Here is a 22,494-nt window from a genome sequence, read left to right as displayed (position 1 = left end):
CACTACTTCTCGAAAGAAATCAGACTGCACAGCCTGTCACTCTTCATCAGATTCCAGAATCATCTTTGCCATTTTTCTCTGGAGATCTTCTCTGAAGTGATATACTTTTTAAGGTAGGGTCCCCAAATTATTCTGATTGTGGCCTTACCAATGACCTGCGTAAATGCAAGACTCTGAAGATGAATTCCAGCCTATGATTAGTTCTGATAGCTTCATCTTGGCTGGTGACTTCCAGTGATGATCAATAATTGCATCGAAATAATTTTCCTCTTGGCTTCTCAGAACAGGGCCCTTTTATCAGGTACACCTGTTTACCATTTCCATTACCAGCATTTATCTTTAAAATACATCTGCTATTCTTTAGACCACCTGCTTAATTAGTTCTGCCGTTCAAGGATGCCAATTATCTCTCCTGAATGCAACATTCCCTCATTTTTCACAATTTAAATGTACAACCAGTACTCTCATTAATAGATTTTCAATGTTCAAAGGCTCTAATATCTTGGGTTTTGAACCAAGAAGGTCTCATTTGGGATGTGGCCCTTAGCCAAATGTACTCTTCTGTTTCAGTTATTGACTCCACACCCAGAACATTCACTGAGACCACAATGTGTGAAGCTAAATAATGTTTAACCAATTTAAATTAAAAGGCCATAAAGTGAAACAATGCTTAAGAAAAAAAATGGTTTGTTTTAATGCTGCCTGCCCAGGGTAAAACAAAGGGCTAAGCAATAAATATTTCACTGACAGGTAGTCCACTGTTGTCCTGTGGGATGTAATCCTGCTGTTCAAAAGTAAGCAAATGGTTTGTCCAGAGAGAGTAGGAACCGCAGATGCTGCAGAATCTGAGACAACAAGATGTAGAGCTGGATGAACACAGCAGGCCAAGCAGCATCACAGGAGCAGGAAGGCTGACGTTTCAGGCCTAGACCCTAGCTCAGAAATGGGGGAGGGGAAGGGGGTTCTGAAATAAATAGGGAGAGAGGGGGAGGTGGATAGAAGATCTATAGAGGAGAAGGTAGGTGGAGAGGAGACAGGCAAAGGGGAGGGGAATGGAGCTAGTAAAGATGAGGCAGGTGGGGAGATAGGGAGGAGATAGGTCAGTCCAGGGAGGACAGACAGGTCAAGGGGACGGGATGAGGTTAGTGGGTAGGTCATTGGGTGGGGCTTGAAGTTGGAGGAAGGCATAGGTGGGAGGAAGGACAAGTTAGGGAGGCAGGGATGAGCTAGGCTGGTTTTGAGATGCAGTAGCGGGGAGGGGAGATTTTGAAGCTGGTGAAGTCCACATTGATACCATTGGGCTGCAGGGTTCCCAGGCGGAATATGAGTTGCTGTTCCTGCAACCTTCGGGTGGCATCATTGTGGTGCTGCAGGAGGCCCATGATGGACATGTCATCAAGAGAATGGGAGGGGGAGTTGAAATGGTTTCAAATAGGAGGTGCAGTTGCTTATTGCGAACCGGGCCTAGGTGTTCTGCAAAGCCGTCCCCAAGCCTCTGGTTGGTTTCCATGATGTAGAGGAGGCCACAACGGGAACAGCGGGTGCAGTTTACCACATTGGCAGATGTGCAGGCGACATACCCCGCACCGCCCGCTTCTATCTCCTTCCCAAAATCCACAAACCTGCCTGCCCTGGACGACCCATTGTCTCCACCTGCTCCTGCCCCATTGAACTTATCGCCACCTATCTCAACTTCATGTTCTTCCCCCTGGATCAGGAACCCCCCACCTACGTCCATGACACCACCCACGCCCTCCACCTCCTCCAGAATTTCCAATTCCCCGGTCCCCAACACCTCATCATTACTATGGTCGTCCAGTCCCTATACACCTGCGTTCCCCAAACAGGTGGCCTAAAGGCCCTCCCCTTCTTCCTGTCCCGCAGGCCCAACCAGGCCCCCTCCACCGACACTCTCATCCACCTAGCCGAACTTGTACTCAACCTCAACAACTTCTCTTTCAATTCCTTTCACTTCCTACAGACAAAGGGGGTGGCCATGGGTACCTGCTTGGGCCCAAGCTATGCCTGCCTCTTTGTAGGTTATGTGGAACATTCCTCTTCTAAAGCTATACTGGCCCCAAACCCCACCTCTTCCTCCATTACATTGATGACATCAATGTAATGGAGGAAGAGGTGGGGTTTGGGGCCAGTATAGCTTTAGAAGAGGAATGTTCCACATAGGTGGTGCCACAAGGTGGTGCCTCGTGCTCCCATGAGGAGCTCAAACAGTTCATCCACTTCACAAAACCTTCCACCCCAACCTCAAGTTCACCTGGACCATCTCCAACACATCCCTCACCTTCCCGGACCTCTCGGTTTCCATCTCTGGCAACCACCTAGAAACTGAAATCCATTTCAAGTCTACTGACTCCCACAGCTACCTAGAATACACCTCCTCCCACCCACCTTCCTGCAAAAATATCATCCCCTATTCCCAATTCCTTCGCCTCTGCCGCATCTGCTCCCAGGATGAGGCATTCCACTTTCATACGTCTCAGATGTCCTCGTTTTTCAAGGACCACAACTTCCCCCTCTCAGTCATCGAGAACGCCCTCGATCGTGTCTCCAGCATTTCCCACAACTCATCCCTCACACCCCCTCCCCACAATAACAACCAAAACAGAATCCCCCTCGTCCTCACGTACCACCCCACCAACCACCAGATCCAAGGCATCATCTTCTGTCTTCTGCAATCTGACCCCACCACCAAAGACATTTTTCCCACCCTTATCTATTTTCCGGGGGGACCACTGTCTCCGTGACTCCCTTGTCTGCTCCACACTCCCCTCCAGCCCCACCACACTTTGCACTTTTCCCTACAACCGCAGGAAGTGCTACACCTGTCCCCCACACCTCCCTGATCACCTCCATTGCAGGCCAGAAAAAGACTTTCCACATCAAGTAGATGTTCACCTGCACATCTGCTAATGTGGTATACTGCATCCGCTGTTCCCGTGTGGCCTCCTCTACATTGGGGAATCCAAGCGGAGGTTTGGGGACCGCTTTGCAGAACACCTGCACTCGGTTTGCTGCACCTCCCATTTCAACTACCCCTCCCATTCCTCAGACGACATGTCTGTCCTAGGCCTCCTGCAGTGCCACAACGATGCCACCGAAGGTTGCAGGAACAGCAACACATATCTCCGTTTGGGAACCCTGCAGCCCAATGTTATCAATGTGGACTTCACAAGCTTCAAAATCTCCCCTTCCCTCTACTGCATCCCAAATCCAGCCCAGCTCGTCCCTGCCTCCCTAACCTGTCCTTTCTTCCACCTCAAGCCCCACCCCCATCTCGTACCTATTAACCTCATTTCCCCCTCCACCCCCCTTGACCTCTCTGGACTGACCTACCTCCTCCCTAACTCCCCACCTACACTCACCTTTATTGGCCCCATCCCCTCCTCTTTGTCCTGTCTGCCTCCTCTCCACCTCCCCTCTCCTCTATCCACCCCCACCTCTTTCCCCGATTTCTGAAGTAGGGTCTAGGCCCGAACCATCAGCCTTCCTGCTCCTCTGATGCTGCTTGGCCTACTATATTCTTCCAACTCTACACCTTGTTATCTCAGATTCTCCAGCATCTACAGTTCCTACTAGCTCTCACCATTCTGCCAGCTAATACAGTCCATCAGCTCAGCCAGATCATAGAATCATAGAATCCCTACATTGTGGGAACAGGCCCTTTAGTCCAATAAGTCCACACCAAACCTCGGGGCATCCCACCCAGACCCATCCCCTGTAATCCACCTAAGCTACACATCCCTGAGCACTATGGGCAATTTAGCATGACCAATCCACCCAACCTGCACATGTTTGGACTGTGGGAGGAAACCGGAGCACCCAGAGGAAACCCACGCAGGCACGGGGAGAATGTGCAAACTCCACACGGACAGTCACCTGAGGCTAGAATCCAACCTGGGACCCTGGTGCTGTGAGGCAGCAGCGCTAACCACTGAGCCACCGTGCCACCCCATAACAAAGGCCTTGCTAATTTAAACTTATTCAGGGCTTATTTGGGGACAGACAGATGATTCTCCAGCTTCTTAGTACACTGCCCACATGACTCCTGCCAGGAGTCGACAGCCAGGCTAATGTGCGAGGATTTGAGACATTAATAAGAAAACTTTAATAAGGTAGAGCAGATCACAGCTTAAAAGAATATGATACCTTTGCTAAAAATGGCAAGTCATGTTCACACCACACAAATTCCAAGGAATGACCAACTCCAATAAGAGAGAATCTAACCATTGATATTCCCCAGCATTACCATAACTCAATTCCCCATGATTAACATCCTCGGGATCACCAATGATCTGAAACTGAACTGGACAAGCCAAATAAAGTACAGTAGCTACAAGAGCGGTTCACATGCTAAGAACCTTTCGGCAAGTAACTTGCCTCCTGACTTCCCAAAGCCTATCCACCATCTACGAGGCACAAGTAAGGAGTTTGATGAAATACTTCCCACTTGCCCGGATGAGTTCAGTTCCATCTACGCTGAAGAAGCTTGACACTGTCAAGACAAACTCACTAATTTGATTGGCACCCCACCCACAAACACCTATTCTCTCCAACACCAACACTCAGTAGCAGCAGTGTGTACCATCTGTAAGGTACACTGCAGAAATTCACAAAGGCTCCTTAGATAGCACTTACCACATCCATGAGCATTTCCATAAAGACAGACAAGAGCAACCGATATGCCATCTGCAAATTCCACTCCAACTACTCACCATCTGAATTGGAACTTCCTTCAGAGTCACTGGATCAAAATCCTGGAACTCTCTAACTAAAGGCACTGTGCGCCTACCTATAGCACATGTACTGCAGTGTTCAAGGAGACAGCTCACCACACCTTTTCAAGGGCAACTGAGGATGGGCATTAAATACTGACCCAGCTAGAAACACCCAGGTCCTGTGAGCGAAGTGAAAAAAGCACTTGGAACGGAGAATAGTTTTGCTAAGTGTACCAAAATGCTTCTGTGGAAAACGTACCAACTTCTGCAGCATAGGCCCTACCAAACGGTCAGTCTAAATAGATCATTTACCAAGTCGGAGAATCTGCAATATGTTTATCAGGCCTCTGGGAAATAGACTGGGATTTGAAACTGCACTGAAGTCCACACTGCCCGAGACCTTTCATCTGCCCACGATTCCAAAAAGAACCACAAGTCTTCCTCCACATTGAAACCATGGTCTTCAGAAAATACCAAAAAGGACAACAATGCAGCTAAGTACCGTCATTATTAGTGGTGTACCACAAGGGTCGGTGTTGGGTCCACTGCTGTTTGTCATTTTTATAAATGACCTGGATGAGGGCGTAGAAGGATGGGTTAGTAAATTTGCAGACGACACTAAGGTCGGTGGAGTTGTGGATAGTGAGGAAGGATGCTGTAGGTTGCAGAGAGACATAGATAAGCTGCAGAGCTGGGCTGAGAGGTGGCAAATGGAGTTTAATGCAGACAAGTGTGAGGTGATGCACTTTGGTAGGAGTACCCGGAAGGCAAAGTACAGGGCTAATGGTAAGATTCTTAGCAGTGTATATGAGCAGAGAGATCTCAGTGTCCATGTACACAGATCCTTGAAAGTTGCCACCCAGGTTCACAGGGCTGTTAAGAAGGCATACAGTGTTTTGGCTTTTATTAATAGAGGGATCAAGTTCCAGAACCAAGAGGTTATGCTGCAGCTGTACAAAACTCTGGTGCGGCCGCAATTGGAGTATTGTGTACAGTTCTGGTCACCGCATTATAAGAAGGATGTGGAAGTTTTGGAAAGGGTGCAGAGGAGATTTACTAGGAAGTTGCCTGGTATGGAGGGAAGGTCTAACGAGGAAAGGCTGAGGGCCTTGAGGCTGTTTTCATTAGAGAGAAGAAGATTGAGAGGTGACTTAATTGAAACATATAAAATAATCAAAGGGTTAGATAGGGTGGATAGGGAGAGCCTTTCTCCTAGGATGGTGACGGCGAGCACGAGGGGGCATAGCTTTAAATTGAGGGGTGAAAGATATAGGACAGATGTCAGAGGTAGTTTCTTTACTCAGAGAGTAGTAAGGGAATGGAACGCTTTGCCTGCAACGGTAGTAGATTCGCCAACTTTAGGTACATTTAAGTCGTCATTGGACAAGCATATGGACGTACATGGAATAGTGTAGGTTAGATGGGCTTGAGATCGGTATGACAGGTTGGCACAACATCGAGGGCCGAAGGGCCTGTACTGTGCTGTAATGTTCTATGTTTTATTCTCCTAACAATGACTTCAGCATTTGGATTAAAAACCCGTCAATCTGGCTCACAGCCAGGAACATTACTCACCGCAAGTTGATGGATGCTCCCGAAACACAGCCCTAATTTCTGAGACATTGCTTCACGCGTGGCAAGAATAAATCCCAGTCAATTATGAAGGAAGGTATCTGCTGTGGAGTAGGGGTTTTGCAGGGGGTGGGTCACAGCACAGACGGTGGAAGTTGGAAAAATGTGAGTCCTTTAAAGGGTGGGAGCTGTTCTCATTCCAGGCTCTGATTAGGGAAATGTACTCCAACAACTGGAACTTATACCATATCATTACTTTGGGAACATCTTCAGGCCCACAAGAGGAAATGCTTTAATTAAAATTTATACAAAACAGAAATTTCCACAGCAATACATTTTGTTTTTGAGAGACGGGGGGGAATGTGATATCTGTGCATAGAAGCTTGCATTACCATTCCTCTCTCCTTGACTGGGTCTAAGGGCTGACTTGGTTTGCAGCAACAGAGGAACAACCACTAATGAGTCTTAACAAGAGAGGCCCTCACCTTAACAAGATGTAGTTTGTTGAATGGTAGCAATTAGGTAATAATTACATTAGCTTGTGGTGCTTTCCTTACCTCCATCAGATGTGTGTCATAGCTTGTCTGAACATCCTGTTGTAAAACATACATGAGCAAGTTAGTTGTTACTAAGGTTATTGAGGAGATGTCTCAATGGGAATGGTGAGCCCGTGGAATTCTCTCTCCTTGAAAGAGGTTGAGACCATACATTGAATATTTTCAAGAAGGAATTATATATAGTCCTTAAGGCTAAAGAGATCAAAGGGTAATGAGGAAAAGGTGATGGGGGGTGGGGCGAGGGTACTAAGTTCGATGGTCTGCCATGATCATATTGATTGATGGAGCAGGCTCAAGTGGCCAACTCCTGCTCCTACAGACACTTTCCAACCCACCTGTTCAGAGATGTTATTGCACATCTCTACAGCAGGTGGGACTAGGAGCTAGGCATGCCTGGCTCAGAGATAGGGACAATGCCGGTACGCCACAAGACCTCTCTATTCATGTTCCTAATTTTCTTCTATTATCCAGAAGTTTTTGGAGGGTTGGTGTGGACTTGACAAGCCAAATAGTGTGCTTCCACTGCACTGTTGGGATTCTAAGTTGATGGTTATGGTGATGACGGTGATGATGGTGGTGACGGTGGTGATGGTGGTGATGGTGATGACGGTGGTTATGGTGATGACGGTGATGATGGTGGTCGTGACGTTGGTGATGATGGTGATGATGGTGGTGATGGTGATGATGGTGGTGATGGTGGTGATGTTGATGACGGTGGTGATGGTGGTGATGGTGGTTATGGTGATGACGGTGATGATGGTGGTCGTGACGTTGGTGATGATGGTGATGATGGTGGTGATGGTGATGATGGTGGTGATGGTGGTGATGTTGATGACGGTGGTGATGGTGGTGATGGTGGTGACGGTGGTGACGGTGGTGACGGTGGTGACGGTGGTGATGGTGGTGATGGTGATGATGGTGATGATGGTGATGATGGTGGTGACGGTGGTGACGGTGGTGACGGTGGTGACGGTGGTGATGGTGGTGACGGTGGTGATGGTGGTGATGGTGGTGACGGTGGTGATGGTGGTGACGGTGGTGATGGTGGTGACAGTGGTGATGGTGGTGACGGTGGTGATGGTGATGATGGTGGTGATGGTGGTGACGGTGGTGATGGTGGTGATGGTGATGGTGGTGATGGTGGTGACGGTGATGATGGTGGTCGTGACGTTGATGATGATGGTGATGATGATGATGATGATGATGATGAAGTATTCTAATGTACAAGTGAGCATTTTCTTTTCCCCATCACCTGTGGTACTTTTTCTGATTTATTAACCATTACCAATGTTCTCCAAGTGATTAATATACATATAAAGCCTGTTTAAATGTCTGCAGCTAGAGATATATTCTTAAACTAGCTGTTCAGGCATATTATGACACATATATGCAGCAGATAGGATTTGAACCCAAGCTTTCTGGTCCACAGGGATAGATGCTACCAGTGTGCCTAAAGAACCCTCTACTCCTGTGCCTATTTTCTACATTTCTGTTCAACATAAGTGGCACATCTGTTCCCTTGAAAATTCAAAGGCATTCTCCTGATGTCCCTGCGCAATTCTGAATGACACAATCAGATTGGCTGTAGCTTAAAACACTCTGCAACACTATAATTCTTTCAAACCTATTACCTTATACAACATGAGAGAAAATGAGAGCATCATTGAGGAAAAGAATGGTACTATTACCTTTTGGGTATCCAATGTTATATCAACTTTGAGGTCAGGAGAAGTGCAAAATGCTGTATCCTTGGCCAGAATTACTTGATGATTATGGCTTCCTTCTGTGCTATTCAGCCTATTGTGACCAACAAAGTTTTCTGCAAGAGCACTATAGCCATTCATATCTTTCTGCCCTTTCCACAAGACCTTCCAAATATAGTCCCTTTGGGTGCTTTTCCAATTCCCTTTTGAAAGCCATGAGTGAATCTGCCTCCATCAAACAATGCATTCCAGGTTCTAACCACTTGCTACATGAAAACAAATGTCTTCCTCCTGGAACTAGAACACAGCAACAACAGTAGAAATATAGAAAATCAAGAACAGGAGCAAGATGATGTATTGAAAAAGCCAGCAAACAGAAAGTTGGGGTTATGCTTGAGGACTGACCATAGGTGCTCTGCATTACACTCAACTGATTTGTACAGGAGACTGCACTGTGAGCTGCAGATTGAGCAGTTTGCTGCTTCATGTGGAAGCAGATTTTGGGGTCTTGGACGGCGAGGAGGAGGACGTAGGAGGACATGTGTTGTACCTCCTGTAATTGCATGGAAAGATGCCATGGCTGGGGGAATGAGATATTGGAGGTGATACCTTTCCACTGATTGGGTGATCTGAGTCTTACCCACAGTTGGAGTCAAATGTAGTCCTTATACACAGCAGAGAGAGAGCGAGAGAAAGAGAGAGAGAGAGAGTACGACCTCTGCTCCACTATATGGCACCCAATTACCCCATGCATCATTTTCAATGCAGTAAACCATTTGTAGATGGAATCATGAATTTTTTACTATAATCCTCAGATCAATTTCCCAGTTCACACATTGTGCTACTATCATTTATCATTTATCAAATGGATGCCAAATTCCAACACAAGAAAACAAAAATGTTTTGCTGTTTTTTTGTGACCATTTTTCTCAAGCAAATTATTTGGGATTAGGATAGTTTCTCCAGGCTGGGGAAGAACACAGAAGGAGAAGATACAGTGGTTACGATCCGTCTCTGTACCAACAAGACAGGAAGAACTAGGAAACAGGTGCTGCTGAGGGGTATGCAAAGTTATAATGCACATTGGAGTGAGTAAATATGATCTGATAGCCATTGTAAAGTTATGACCGCAGGATGACAAGGATGACTATACCCCTCTAAATGTTGAGGGGTATAGAGCAATGAATTAAAATAGGAAGCTCAGAAAACGTCGGTTGGGGGAGCATTCTTAATGAAAAATGGCATCGGTACAGTAGTTTGAGATTATCTGAGTTGAAGAAATCAGGATGTAGAATCAGTTTGGGTGGAAACAAGGAAAAGTAGGGGAATAATCACTAGGACCTCGAACATTAATTATGATATAAGAAGAACTAGAAAAGAAAAACTATTGGGTGGTTGTGATAAAGTGATGGCAATAATTGGGGGTGATTTTAATCACATAAATGCTTGTAAAATGAGGCTGGTAATAGTAGCCTGGATAGGGAGTTCATAGAATGCTTTTGAGGTAGTTTCTTAGAGCAGCATACTCCTGAGCTGACCAGTAGGTAGGTTAGACGAGAACTGGTACTGTGTAATACTGACAGGATTAATTAATCACGTCAGAGTAAAGGCACAAGTAGGCATCAGCAATCATGATATAATTTTATATCAAGTTTCAAAGGGAGAAGAGTAAGTCTAAGACCAGTATTCTAAACTTAACAAACGCATGAGTATGGAAGCTGAGCTAATTGAAATGAACTACAAAAACAGTCTCAGAGGTACATCAATTGAGAAGCAGTAGCACATATTTAAAGGGATATTTCAGAATACCCAGAATAAGTATGTGTCTACTATTAAAAAAAATCAAAGGGGAGGACTCACCATAGGTAACTAGTTCAGTTAAGGAAAACAGCAACCTGAAGGAAAGAGCATATCATTGCACAAAGCTAAGTGGCAGATCAGGTGAGTGAGCAGAATATAAAGAATGGCATATTATGATCAAAGATTAATCATGACAAACAAACTAAGGCCAACAGAAAGCTAGCTAGAAATGTAATAAGAGATTTCAAGATTTTCTAACAGCATCTAAAAAGGAAAACAGTGTGTAAAATGGGTGCTGGTCCTCTACAGAGTGAAAACAGGGAGTTAGAAGTAGATATAAAGAAATGATGGATGTAATGAATAAATATATTATTTGTCTTCACCATAGAAAGTACAAAAGAAACACAATACCTGAATCAGAAGGCTGAAAAAAAGAGAGGAGCTTGATGAAATTATAATCATCGGGGAATAACACTGACCAAACAGATGGATATGTGGGTTGATAAGCCTGCAGGTCCTGATGGATTTCATCCAAGGTTCTCGAAAGAGGTGACTAATGAGGAGTAGATCCTTGGTGTTAATTTGTCAAAATTTTTAGACTTAGGAATGATTCTGGGGTAAGGTAGAAAATCTAACCTTTCTATTCAGGAAAGGATGTGGGAGGTGGCAGAAAACAGGAAACTACATGCCATTTAGCTTAACTTCTGTCACAGCATATGTTTTTGGATCAATCATTAAGAAGGTTATAATTGTGTATTTTGACAAAACAATGCAAAATCAGAAAGAATCAGTGTTATCGAGTTTTGAGAAGATTTGTAGCTCAGGTTGAGGTTCTGGATGTGAGTTTGCTCGCTGAGCTGGAAGGTTCGTTTTCAGATGTTTCTAGCCACAAAACAACATGACCCACTATCACTAGTATCCTTACATACAGATAAGGAAGGACACCACTTTGATTGGGATAACACATCCATCCTAGGGCAAGTCAAACAGAGACATGCACGAGAATTCCGAAAAGCATGGCATTCCAACCGGAACTCCATCAACAAACACACTGATTTGGAGCCAATCTACCATCCCCTGAGAAAAAGAACAGGAAATGACATCACCAATGCAGGAAATGACATCACCAACCCAACGAAACCTAACCAGATAAATAGAAAGCGGGACATAACACCAGCGCTTCGTCGGAGGCTCACTGATGATGTTACCTAGAATGGTGACGAAACATCTGAAAACGAACCTTCCAGCTCAGCGAGCAAACTCACATCGAGAGAATCAGTGTTGTTTTGTAAAAGGGAAGTTATGTTTGACCGATTCTTCAAAGGAGTTTCTTGTGCTGTGGATAAAGGGGAGCCCATTTATATAACATATTTGGATTTCCAAAAGGCATTTGACAAGGTTCCACGTAAAAGCACATTGCGTTAAGTTGGAGCTCATGGTATAGAGAGTAATGTATTAATGTGGATGGAAAAGTAGCTGGCTGGCAGAAAACAGAAAGAATGCATAAATGGGTCTTTTCAGATTGGCAGGATGTGACTAAACATCGTAGTTCCTCAACACCTTGCCTTGAACATTCATTCACCCCAGCATTGGTGCATAGCAGCAGCAGTGACCCAGACTTTTGACAGACAAAGGAATCAAGGCTTATGGATGGGACAGATTTGAAGGCGAAGCAGCAACCACAACCAGCTCAGCCACGATTTTATGCAGTCATAGTGTCATAGAGGCGTATAGCACAAAAATAGATCCTTTAGTCCAACTTGTACATCTAACTGGATATCCTAAATTAATCTAGTCCTATTTGCCAGCATTTGTCCCATATACTCTCTAAATCCTGTCTATTCACATACCCATCCACATGCATTTTAAATGCTGTAATTGTACCAGCTTCTATCACTTCCTCTGGCAGCTCATGCCCCATCCTCTATGTGAAAAAGTTGCCCCCTAGGTCCCTTTTAAATCTTTCTCCTCTCACCTTAAACTTGAGCCCTCTGATTTTTGGTCTCCCCAACCCCAGGGAAAAGACCATGGCTATTCACCCTATCCATGCCCCTCCTGATTTTATAAACTTCTATAAGGTCACCCCCTCAGCCTCTGATGCTCCAGGAAAAAAAACCCCAGTTTATTCAGGCTCTCCCTATAGTTCAAACCCTCCAACCTCAGAAACATCCTTGTGAATCCTTTCTGAACTTTTGCAAGTTTAAAAACATCTTTCCAAGAGCAGTTAAACCATAACTGAATGCAGTATTCCAAAAGTGGCCTAACCAATGTCCTATACAAGATGTAACATGACATCTCAACCCATGTACTCCATGTACTGACCAATAAAGGCAAACACTTTCTCCACCAACCTGTCCACCTGCGACTCCACTCTCAAGGATCTTATTGGAGCAGGCTTGAAGGACTGAATGGTTAATCCTGGTCCAAAGTCCAATGTTGCAGAGTTTACCATATACATAATACACGGCAGAAACTCACCAAAGATCTTTCAAAAGCATCTTCAAAGCTCGCGATGTTTACCATTTTGATGGCAGAGGTCAGCAAACACATATGAACATCACCACCTGCAAGTTATCCCCCACACAACCCCACACCATCCTGCCTCATTAGTATATCACCGATTCTTCACTGTTACTGGATCAAAATTATGGAAGTCCCTCCTCACAGCACTATGGGTTCACATACAGTGGTTCATGAAGTTAGCTCTCTACCGCCATCTTTAAGGGCAATTAGGAAGAGTCTTCTGAGCCAGGAGACTTGGGTTCAAGTCCTACGTGTCCCAGATATGTGTCACAACGTTTCTGTCCAGCTTAATAAAAATAAATACAATGGGGCAATTTAAGAGAACGATAACAAATGCTAGACTTGCCAGTTGCCCTCTCATTGAATATTTTTAAAATGTAAAAATTTTTTTTTAGAAACTTGTCTATTTTTGAAGAAAACTAAAGAACAGTTGCATAATTTGCAAGTATAAAGTTCAAAAGCACAAGAGCTTCCTGTTATTGCATAGTTAAAAAATGGACAGCACTACAACACCCATAGGTTTAAAATGAAGAACTATTGCAAGAGTGATTAGTCCCATCACACCTTAGAAAATATACTGGACAGAACTCAAATAAAAATTTCGTGAACGCTGACAATGCTTCCCAAAAGCTGACTACTCAAAGTTGACAACTGAAGACAACACTGGATAAACACCTGTGACCAAAGCAACTGAGTAAATGTAATTCCTTGTTATGACAACGGTTTTCAGGGTTTTTTTTTAAGTTAGTTTTACCACAGTCCAAGCCATTTACTCATTTATGACCAACTCAGGCAACTTGATGCAAACAGAGCAAGTGAGGAGTAAGTTCTCATGCCAACAATAAGCTGGTGTTAATATAAATGTCACATGTGGGTCGCTGTTATACAAATGCAAAATTGCCATTGTATATTGTCTATGTGTTGCAGAAATATTGCCCAGGTATTAAAGCAATGTTGCCTCTAGGTCTACGGTGAAAAATGAAATAAAAGTCAGATGCCAGGAGATTTCCAAAGCCATCAACATATCCAGTCAGGGAACCATGGCATGGGTCATAATTCCCAATTGCCTGCTATGTTCCAATCTGGGTATCCTTGGAAAGGGAGCACACAATACCCTTAAGGCCTTTACAGGGAGGCAGGCACGGCTGAGGCTGAGATCTTATTTCCCCTTCCAACTCCATTTTCACTTAGCCTCTTTCTGATTCTTTCTTGATTTTATTATTGTACACTGCCCCTGCTGGTCATTGGATGATTGGTGGTTGATTTGCAAGATTTAGAATTGGTTGGCTGACAGGAGGCAGAGAGTAGTTGTAGATGGTAAGTATTCTGCCTGGAGGTGAGTGCTGAGTGGTGTCCTGCAGGGCTTTGTTCTTGGGCCTCTGCTCTTTGTAGTTTTTATAAATGACTTGGATGAGGAGGTTGAGGGGTGGGTTAGTATGTTTGCTGGTGACACAAAGGTTGGAGGTGCCGTTGATAGTATCGAGGGCTATTGCAGGCTTCTGCGAGACATTGACAGTATGCAGAGCTGGGCTGAGAAATGGCAGATGGAGTTCAACCTGAATAAATGCGAAGTGATGCATTTTGGAAGGTCGAACTTAAATGCTGAATATAGGATTAAAGGCAGGATTCTCGGCAGTGTGGAGGAACAGCGGGATCTTGGTGTTCAAGTGCATAGCTCCCTCAAAGTTGCCACCCAAGTGGATAAGGTTGTTAAGAAAGCATATGGTGTTTTGGCTTTCATTAACAGGGGGATCGAGTTTAAGAGCCGCGAGGTTATGCTGCAGCTCTACAAAACCCTGGTGAGACCACACTTGGAATATTGTGTCCAGTTCTGGTCGCCCTATTATAGGAAAGATGTGGAGGCTTTGGAGAGGGTGCAGAGGAGGTTTACCAGGATGCTGCCTGGACTGGAGGGCTTGTCTTATGAGGAGAGGGTGACTGAGCTTGGACTTTTCTCTCTGGAGAGAAGGAGGAAGAGAGACTGAAGTGTACCAGGTAATGAGAGGCATGGATAGAGTCGATAGCCAGAGACTTTTCCCCAGGGCAGCGTTGACTGCCACGAGGGGTCATAGTTTTAAGGTGTTAGGAGGAAGGTATAGAGGAGACGTCAGAGGGAGGTTCTTCACCCAGAGAGTTGTGAGCGCATGGAATACTTTGCCAGTGGTAGTCGTGGAAGTGGAGCCATTAGTGACATTTAAGCGACTGCTGGACATGCACATGGATAGCAGTAAATTGAGGGGAATGTAGGTTAGGTTATTTTAATTTTGGATTAGAATTATTCCACGGCACAACATCGTGGGCCGAAGGGCCTGTGCTGTGCTGTACTTTTCTATGTTCTATGTTCTATTAAAAAGAAATTGGAAAGAGCTTTAATTGGATGATTAGATAACAAAGTGGCAAACATCTAAACAAAAAGAGGGAGCTTGGTTTTCTTACACTGCCCGTATTAGGCAGTGTTTGTAATTGGATGATTGGGTAATGGATTAATGAGGTGATGGGTTATTAACAAAGAGCAGAGTCTTTTACAAAATCAAAGGGGCCTGTTCTTCCCCAGTGAAGGTTTGGCTTCTGGACAGGGGAAAAGGTCCAGAAGGGAAAGTTGAAAATTGGCGTTTATACTAAACTATAGGCTTATAATAAAACCCTTGTAAATATCTGAAAGTCATTTGCTGCTTAATTCAACATATGGATAATCAATTTGTTAAAGACTCTGTCCTGAACTGCTCCAACCAGTGGTGTGATTAGGGCTTGGACTATGAATTTCACTTCTGTAATGGCTATTCAGATACACATTGTCCATACAGATTCTTATCCTCTTCATTTTCTCGATGTTATTATTTATTCAAATCTAATGTACTCATTACGTGGATGATAGTACTACAGCCTTAAATCCCTCTGCTATTATAAAGTGGCAACAGGTATGTTTAACACAGGTTATTATCTCTACATATATTTACCAATTAGCGCCCTGTCCTTTGGTCCATTTAATATAACCCCCAAATCCCTCTCCTGAAAAGCAGTTGTTTCGTTTCTTCCAAATGACATAAGGGGGAGGCAATGGCCTAATGGTATTACTGCCAGACTGTAAATCCAGAGACCTTGATAACATTCTGGGCACCTGGGTTCAAATCACACCATGGCAGATGATAGAATTTGAATTCAATAAAATATCTGGAATTAAGGATCTAATGATGACTATGAATACATTGGCAATTGTCAGGAAAAACCCATCTGGTTCACTAATGCCCTTTAGGGAAGGAAACTACCATCCTTACCTGGTCTGGCCTACGTGACCAACAGACCAACAGCAGCATGGCTGACTCTGAACTGCCTTCTGGGCAATTAGGGATGGGCAATAAATGCTGCCTAGCCAGCGACGCACTCACCTTGTGAATGAATAAAAAAAAATTGATTCCCTCTTAGGCTTCCTGTCTTGAATTAATTTACAAAATCATTACTTAATTTTTATTTGCCACCTTTTGGTCAAATTATCGAAATGATCTTCTTCAAAATGCCATAATATTGTTCATCATTATTTGTTGTCCTATTTTATTTATGATATATTAACTTGGTGATTGATCAATCACTAATAATTTCACTCAGAAAGCTAAGATTTTGGAGCTGTAACTTAAGAGTGATATATTTGCGGGCTACGATGATCTTTTCCAATCTGATCACACTTGGATGCTTTGTTCCATATGGTCACACAGAGATTCATTTTATCATATAGTCTTGGGATCTTGAGCTAAATACTGCAGAAGCAGTACAAAAGGACAAAAATATTACAGCACTTTGGCCCATAATATCTGAACTGGCTGTCTGACTGAAATCATTTATTTCTCCAACCTTCTCCCTCCAACCCTGTATATTGTTCCTCGTTAAATCTTTACTGGAGGGGCTGGAGAAATCAATCACAAAGCATAAGGAGCTTCAGTTACGAAGACAGAGTGTAGAAACCGACACTGTTTTCACTGAAGGAGAAGTAAAAGGTTTCGGATGCCTCAATTAAACCTCTCCCACCACATTCTCAAGCATGGAATTTCTCAACGAGTCGGTACATGTAAAAGCTTTTTCCTCGTGCCACTTTTGCCAACCGTTTTCAATATGTGCCCTCTGATTCTCGGTCCTTTCACGTGTGGGAATAGTTTCTCTCCATCTGCTCTGTCCAGAACTCCCACTGTGGTTCTGAATAGCCCTATCAAATTTCCTCTCAGCCTGCACTTCAGTGAGAACAGTTTCAGCTTCTCTGGTCTGTCTTCATAACCGAAACTCCTTGTCCTTTGGGGCTGACATCACCAGCCCCTCCAGTAAAGACTTGCTTGTCCTATGATTTAGAACACGCTAGCTGAGAGATAGAGATGTAGAGATGATAACGGACAATCTTTACGCTTTGCATGCACAGCTGGAATGTGTTATGTGGCATTGTATGATCCTGCTCTTCATGAAAGTGAATTGAATATATGCACTATGGAAGCAAGACTCAGGGTCTAAGCCAGTGAATGCTTTAATTGAGTGAAACAAGTAGATGAGTGTTATATTGTATAAAGTAATGAATTGTGCATTTCACCATTGTCCTTGACACAGTAATCAATTATGATATCGACCACTCCTGCTGTGTTGCTCTTCCAGTTTTCTGTCCAAAGACAAACCAAATCTATTTTTTCAAAAAACTGAAAGAACTGTGATGTCGTAAATCAGAAACAAAAAACAGAAATTGCTGCTAAAGCTCAGCAAGCAGAGTTATTGTTTTGGGTCAAGCAACCCTTCCTCGGAACGCCTGTATAGGGACCCAGTTCTGAGGAAGGGTCACTTGACCCAAAACGTTAACTCTGATTTCTCTCCACAGATGCTGCCAGACACTGCTGAGCTTTTCCAGCAAGTTTTGTCTTTGTTTCGCCCTTTCTTTTGAAGAAAACTATGGGCTGGGTGAGGCAATCGGCCCCAAGGTTAGATATTTTCTAAACAACCTGTTGAGAGATGTTATAACACATGTCTAAAAGTCGTCTGGCTGACTGGATTCTCTTCATATGTAGTGACACAGAAACTCGATTCCCGCACTCTGAAAAATGCAGCAATCCCAAACTAACCCCAGCCTTCCAAATAACATGCATCTTTGTGAAGTCTACTCCATCCCCTCTCTCAGTTCATGGTATTCACTTTGAGAAATAACCTCTGTAACTCTGGGTAGTCCCCTGCTGTCTTAGCAATGAAGAAAGAGTTATAAATTCTACATTTTAATCACATACATATTTGAAAAATAATCGCAAAGAGCCACCAAATACCAGTGTAAAACAAATTAAGGATGAGGAAAGCTTAGAAAAGATTACGTTTTACAACCATTTGCTTCACACTGTCACCAACAATTCATTAATTATAAAAACAGACAGAACTCCCCTGTTTTTTTTTCAAGACATGAAAGGTAGGCAATATATCTTTAAAACTGCTCTACCACTCAGACACCCATAAATCTGACTTCAACAGTAGCCTGCAAGTGATAGAAAGACAGCGTCATTTTACTATCACTATCCATTTCCTTATCAATCCCAACCAATTCCACCTTATCTGGCTTCTTGCTTTTCTGGTGGATAAATGACCTGTAGCAATTTATAACATTGGAAAGTATCATTCATCCCATGATATTTGTGCCATTTCACTGCCAGAGGAATTCAAAACTAATCCTACTGTTCCTTCTCCCCCTGGTCCTGTATCTTGCCCTATTTCGTATATTTATCCAACCTTCTCTTAAAAATGCAAAGTGCTCTGCCTCAACCACTCCCTGTGGCACAGCATTCCATCTTCCAACAAATCTATCTGTAGAGAGCTTTCACTTGACCTATCTGATCACTCACAGTGACACTTTAAATTGATGATCCTGTGTCACGAATTCCTCTTTCGGTAGAATGGTGTATAGAGGGTTGAACTTCAGACACTGAGTCTAATGATTTTAGCACCCTCACCTCCCGGTTTAAAGAAAATTAATCTTCCTTTGAACAGACACTACTCTGATGATTCAAACCATCAACAAACTGACTTTAGGCAGGAAAACATTAAACACAACACACGGCTTAGCACCTGACAGATATGAAAAACTATTGACACATTTCAACAGGACCATGATCCTTGGACAAGGGAGACTGTGCTTAACATATCAAGATCTTATTAAACAAAAGAACCCTTGGGTCAAAACTGATGACAGCTGCTTGAGAAGGACACAGCACGAGGATGTTAAAATTATACTGCACAAAATAATTAAACAACGATCATCCTCGCATTTCAGGGATGCATAGATCTCTGACTCATAAGATAATTTTCTCTGACTGACTGGAATGTGAAAAGTGCCAGTTGGTTATCTTCCAAGCTTTAATAGTTTTTCCTAAAATAGTTAACATTTTTGATAAAGCAACGTTAAGTTCATAACCTCCTTTACCAGAACAAAACACAATTGTATTAGAGAATTTTTAAAATATCAATCACATTTTAATATTTTCAATGACACCTTTAGAGCTAATGAAGTTGCCTTAACAAGTTAATGCACATGTGAAAATATATTCTGAGCAGATCTGACTAACCACTTCCTTTGCCTTACACGAGTGCAGACCCGAAAGATAGACTGCTCTGTGTCAAATTTCCTTCTCGATGACTGTATGTAGAAAGTGTTGAAGTAAGTCAGTGGCTACTTGTTTAGAATTGACCAAGTAAATAGTTGCCTTTAAACATAATTTAATGTGTATTGACTGCAATAAAATGCATAACACATGTTTAAAATTTGTTTATAGTATCATATTTGCAAGGTAAACGCAAACATTTTTTATGTTCAGTCTGTAGTCAGAGTGTGACTGAAAAAGACACCTTTACCTGCCAATGGATGAAACCCTGATTACCCAACTTGTCACCAAGTAAAAAGCAAATGCATTCCACTGATTCATAGACCAGTGGAACATCTCTCCACAAATGCTGCAGACCGACAGAGTATTTCCAACATTTTCCATTTTTATTTTACATTCCACTGATGCCAGGCACAGGAGCCTTTTGGAATACAATTACTGACCATCTCTAAATTCAGCACACTGAAATTCACCCAGAAAGCAAGGATTCATCTTTATTTTCAATTAAACTTTACTGCTGGTTGATCAAGAATGTAAACTAGTTTTTGATGTTGATACATTTAATGTTTAAAAGATTGATCCCATTTTATTCTTATTTTTGTTCTCCATGTAGTGCATGAGTAACTTGCCCCTCAGTCTATTATTTGAATTATTTCCTTAAAATGGACAATGCTGTCTTTGCACATTGTTCAAGCAAACAACAATTCCAAAAAACCTCTAGTAGTTTACAGTAGGTTACCCAGCTCTGAAATTCACAACGCACTCATCTGCTCCATTAACCAAAAGCAAGGAGATGGATACTTACAAAAAGTCAACAGCATTCCAAATATTTTCCTCCCCTTTTCAGGGTATACTTCTTCCTTTCCCTCTGTAAAACTTTCCAGAGCAAATAAACATCTCTAATGAAAACATTTTCACAGAACATTTTTGATAAACACCCAAAACTCACCAAGTATTCACATGTGTGCATGGATACTGACACACTCAAATGGGAACTTTGAATTTATGAAAATTCAGAACCATTTGTAACACTAGAAGATGCCAGTTCCAAGGGGGCCTGTTTTTAAGCGCTAAGCTTCACAGTACTCCACCATAAGACCTTCGTAATTATGGACTGCTCTTAAAAACAAATATGTACTTCATTTTCAATTTCCTTACATTGAAACAGAGACAACACTTCAAAAATGCTCAATTAGTTGTGAAGTGCTTTGTAACTCTCCAAGAAGCAAGACCATTCAAATTTACACACTGCCTGCAAACTCAACTCAACTGTTTATAATAAATAGATGATTATGTAAAAATGGGTCTCTCATTCTTGGTTGAGTCAGATGATGTGTATTTTGTTTTGCAACACTGGAGCACTGATAACAGATGACGCTAAATGTGGTTGATAAATATCTAGGGGACCTGTTACTTTACAGAGGCTGATTGCTGTAAGCGCGAACATACGTCAAAGTTTAATTGTTATTTAGTCCGAAAAACTGCAGAAAGCTATGTAGTCCTCAGCTTCAGACTCTAATTTAGAGAAACACTGATATTATAACATGCAATAAAGCGTGGGCATCTCTACATGCCAACGACTGTAATAAATAACCAGTGAATCTATTTTAAAAATAGCTCAAATCTGCTGAACATGTCTATTTAGAAAATTACCTCATTCACTTCTCATCCCTGCAAAAATCTGCATTCGGTTTGGACCTCACGCACTCATTCACCCCTGTGAATAAAGACCAGCTACAAATTCCATTCTGCTTCTCAGTGCCTTTCCCCACCGTCCAGTAACCAGTAGATGGCAGACCCCAAGTGACACACGCTGCACCAAATTAACTTTACAATGCATGAGGAGCGCAGTGCGAGGAGAGAGAAACTATTTACTCAGAAATAACACGAACTTGTTTATCCGAACTGTGCGAAAAGAACCAGCATTGATTCCTCGGTTCATTTACCAAACACCCACACCCCCCCCCCCCCGCCACACACACATCCTTTAAATAATCCAACTGCTCTGCACCCGAAAATCCAAAGTGAACTTTTACCTGATCATGTCCAAATCAGCGGAAAGGAAGTCCTGGCTGCGCACCGCAGGTTCTCAAAAGGCTGTTTATTTACTCTCCAAAGCCGACCTTTCACTGGTCGCAGAAGACAGAAGGGGATCCTCCAATGGATTTGTTCGTTTCCACAAAGAAACTCCAGGCAGGGAAATCCCCACACTACATGAAGCCCACATCCAGAAAGAGCTGGAGTAACTCTGGTCTCTCTCACACAGACACGAGGTCTGCAGCTCTGTACCTGCGCCGGAAAACTAACCCACTCCTTTATTCCGAGCGACTCTTATTCATGGTATCAGCTCCAGTGCACTTCCTGTACCTGGCCTGCTGCCTAACTGTACCTCCGTGACCCTAACCCCTCCCCAAATACAGTGCTGCGTGTCTTGAACACTTGCACGTGTCTTTGTTTTCGGATGATCTAAAGTGAACCCATTCAATTCTAACACACACACACAGAGGAGCCAAACATAATTCTACAGGCAACCTTCTATTGCTTTCAGATCAGATCCAACCTACACCTCCCCCCAACCCACCTCCGAAGCATGTCAGAGGAAGTCCATTCCTTCATTCTCGATGAAGAGTTGTTATAGACCTGAAACTCTGTTTTTCTCCAGGTGTTGATTATTTCCAGCATTTTCCCTTGGGACTCCTAAGTTCCCAGGACCCCCTAAGCCTGTGCCTTTTTGCTCCCTGTGATCCCCATTTTGAGGCTTGAAAATTGTCTCAGTGGGGCATTGTGAGAATGTTTTGGTTGTTGGAGGGTGAGGGAAAGACTACTGAAGGATGTAGGAGTTGGGTGAGGGAAGAAGGATTGACATGAGGAGGTGGGTGTGCCATTTTTGGCACAGAGGGCACGATCCTAAAATTTCACCTCGAGATTCCCACTTGAGATCCCAACCCCTTCCTTTGGAGAGCTCTGCCTTGAGGTGTTGTGTGCAATGGTAGTCAGAGAA

The 22,494-nt window shown here is 43.2% G+C and overlaps 1 protein-coding gene across 3 annotated transcripts in view; it reads right to left on the bottom strand.

Annotated features, from left to right (window-relative positions):
• adamtsl7 (ADAMTS-like 7) overlaps positions 1-21,834 on the bottom strand; it is a 409,793-nt gene extending 387,959 nt beyond the window's left edge. For 2 of the 3 annotated variants that reach the window (XM_048542933.2, XM_048542954.2), the window contains exon 1: positions 21,530-21,834. The gene's annotated coding sequence lies outside the window, so the exon portion shown is untranslated. Of the gene's footprint in view, positions 1-21,146; positions 21,245-21,529 lie in introns of those variants that run through there. The other variant, XM_048542947.2, reaches the window with a different exon arrangement.
• Between the last annotated feature and the right edge of the window lie 660 nt (positions 21,835-22,494).

Source organism: Stegostoma tigrinum, chromosome 1 (genome assembly GCF_030684315.1).
Source record: "Stegostoma tigrinum isolate sSteTig4 chromosome 1, sSteTig4.hap1, whole genome shotgun sequence".
Taxonomy (NCBI): Eukaryota; Metazoa; Chordata; class Chondrichthyes; order Orectolobiformes; family Stegostomatidae; genus Stegostoma; species Stegostoma tigrinum.
The sequence above is the reverse complement of the archived record's forward strand: the minus strand, read 5'-3'. Positions and strand labels throughout refer to the sequence as shown.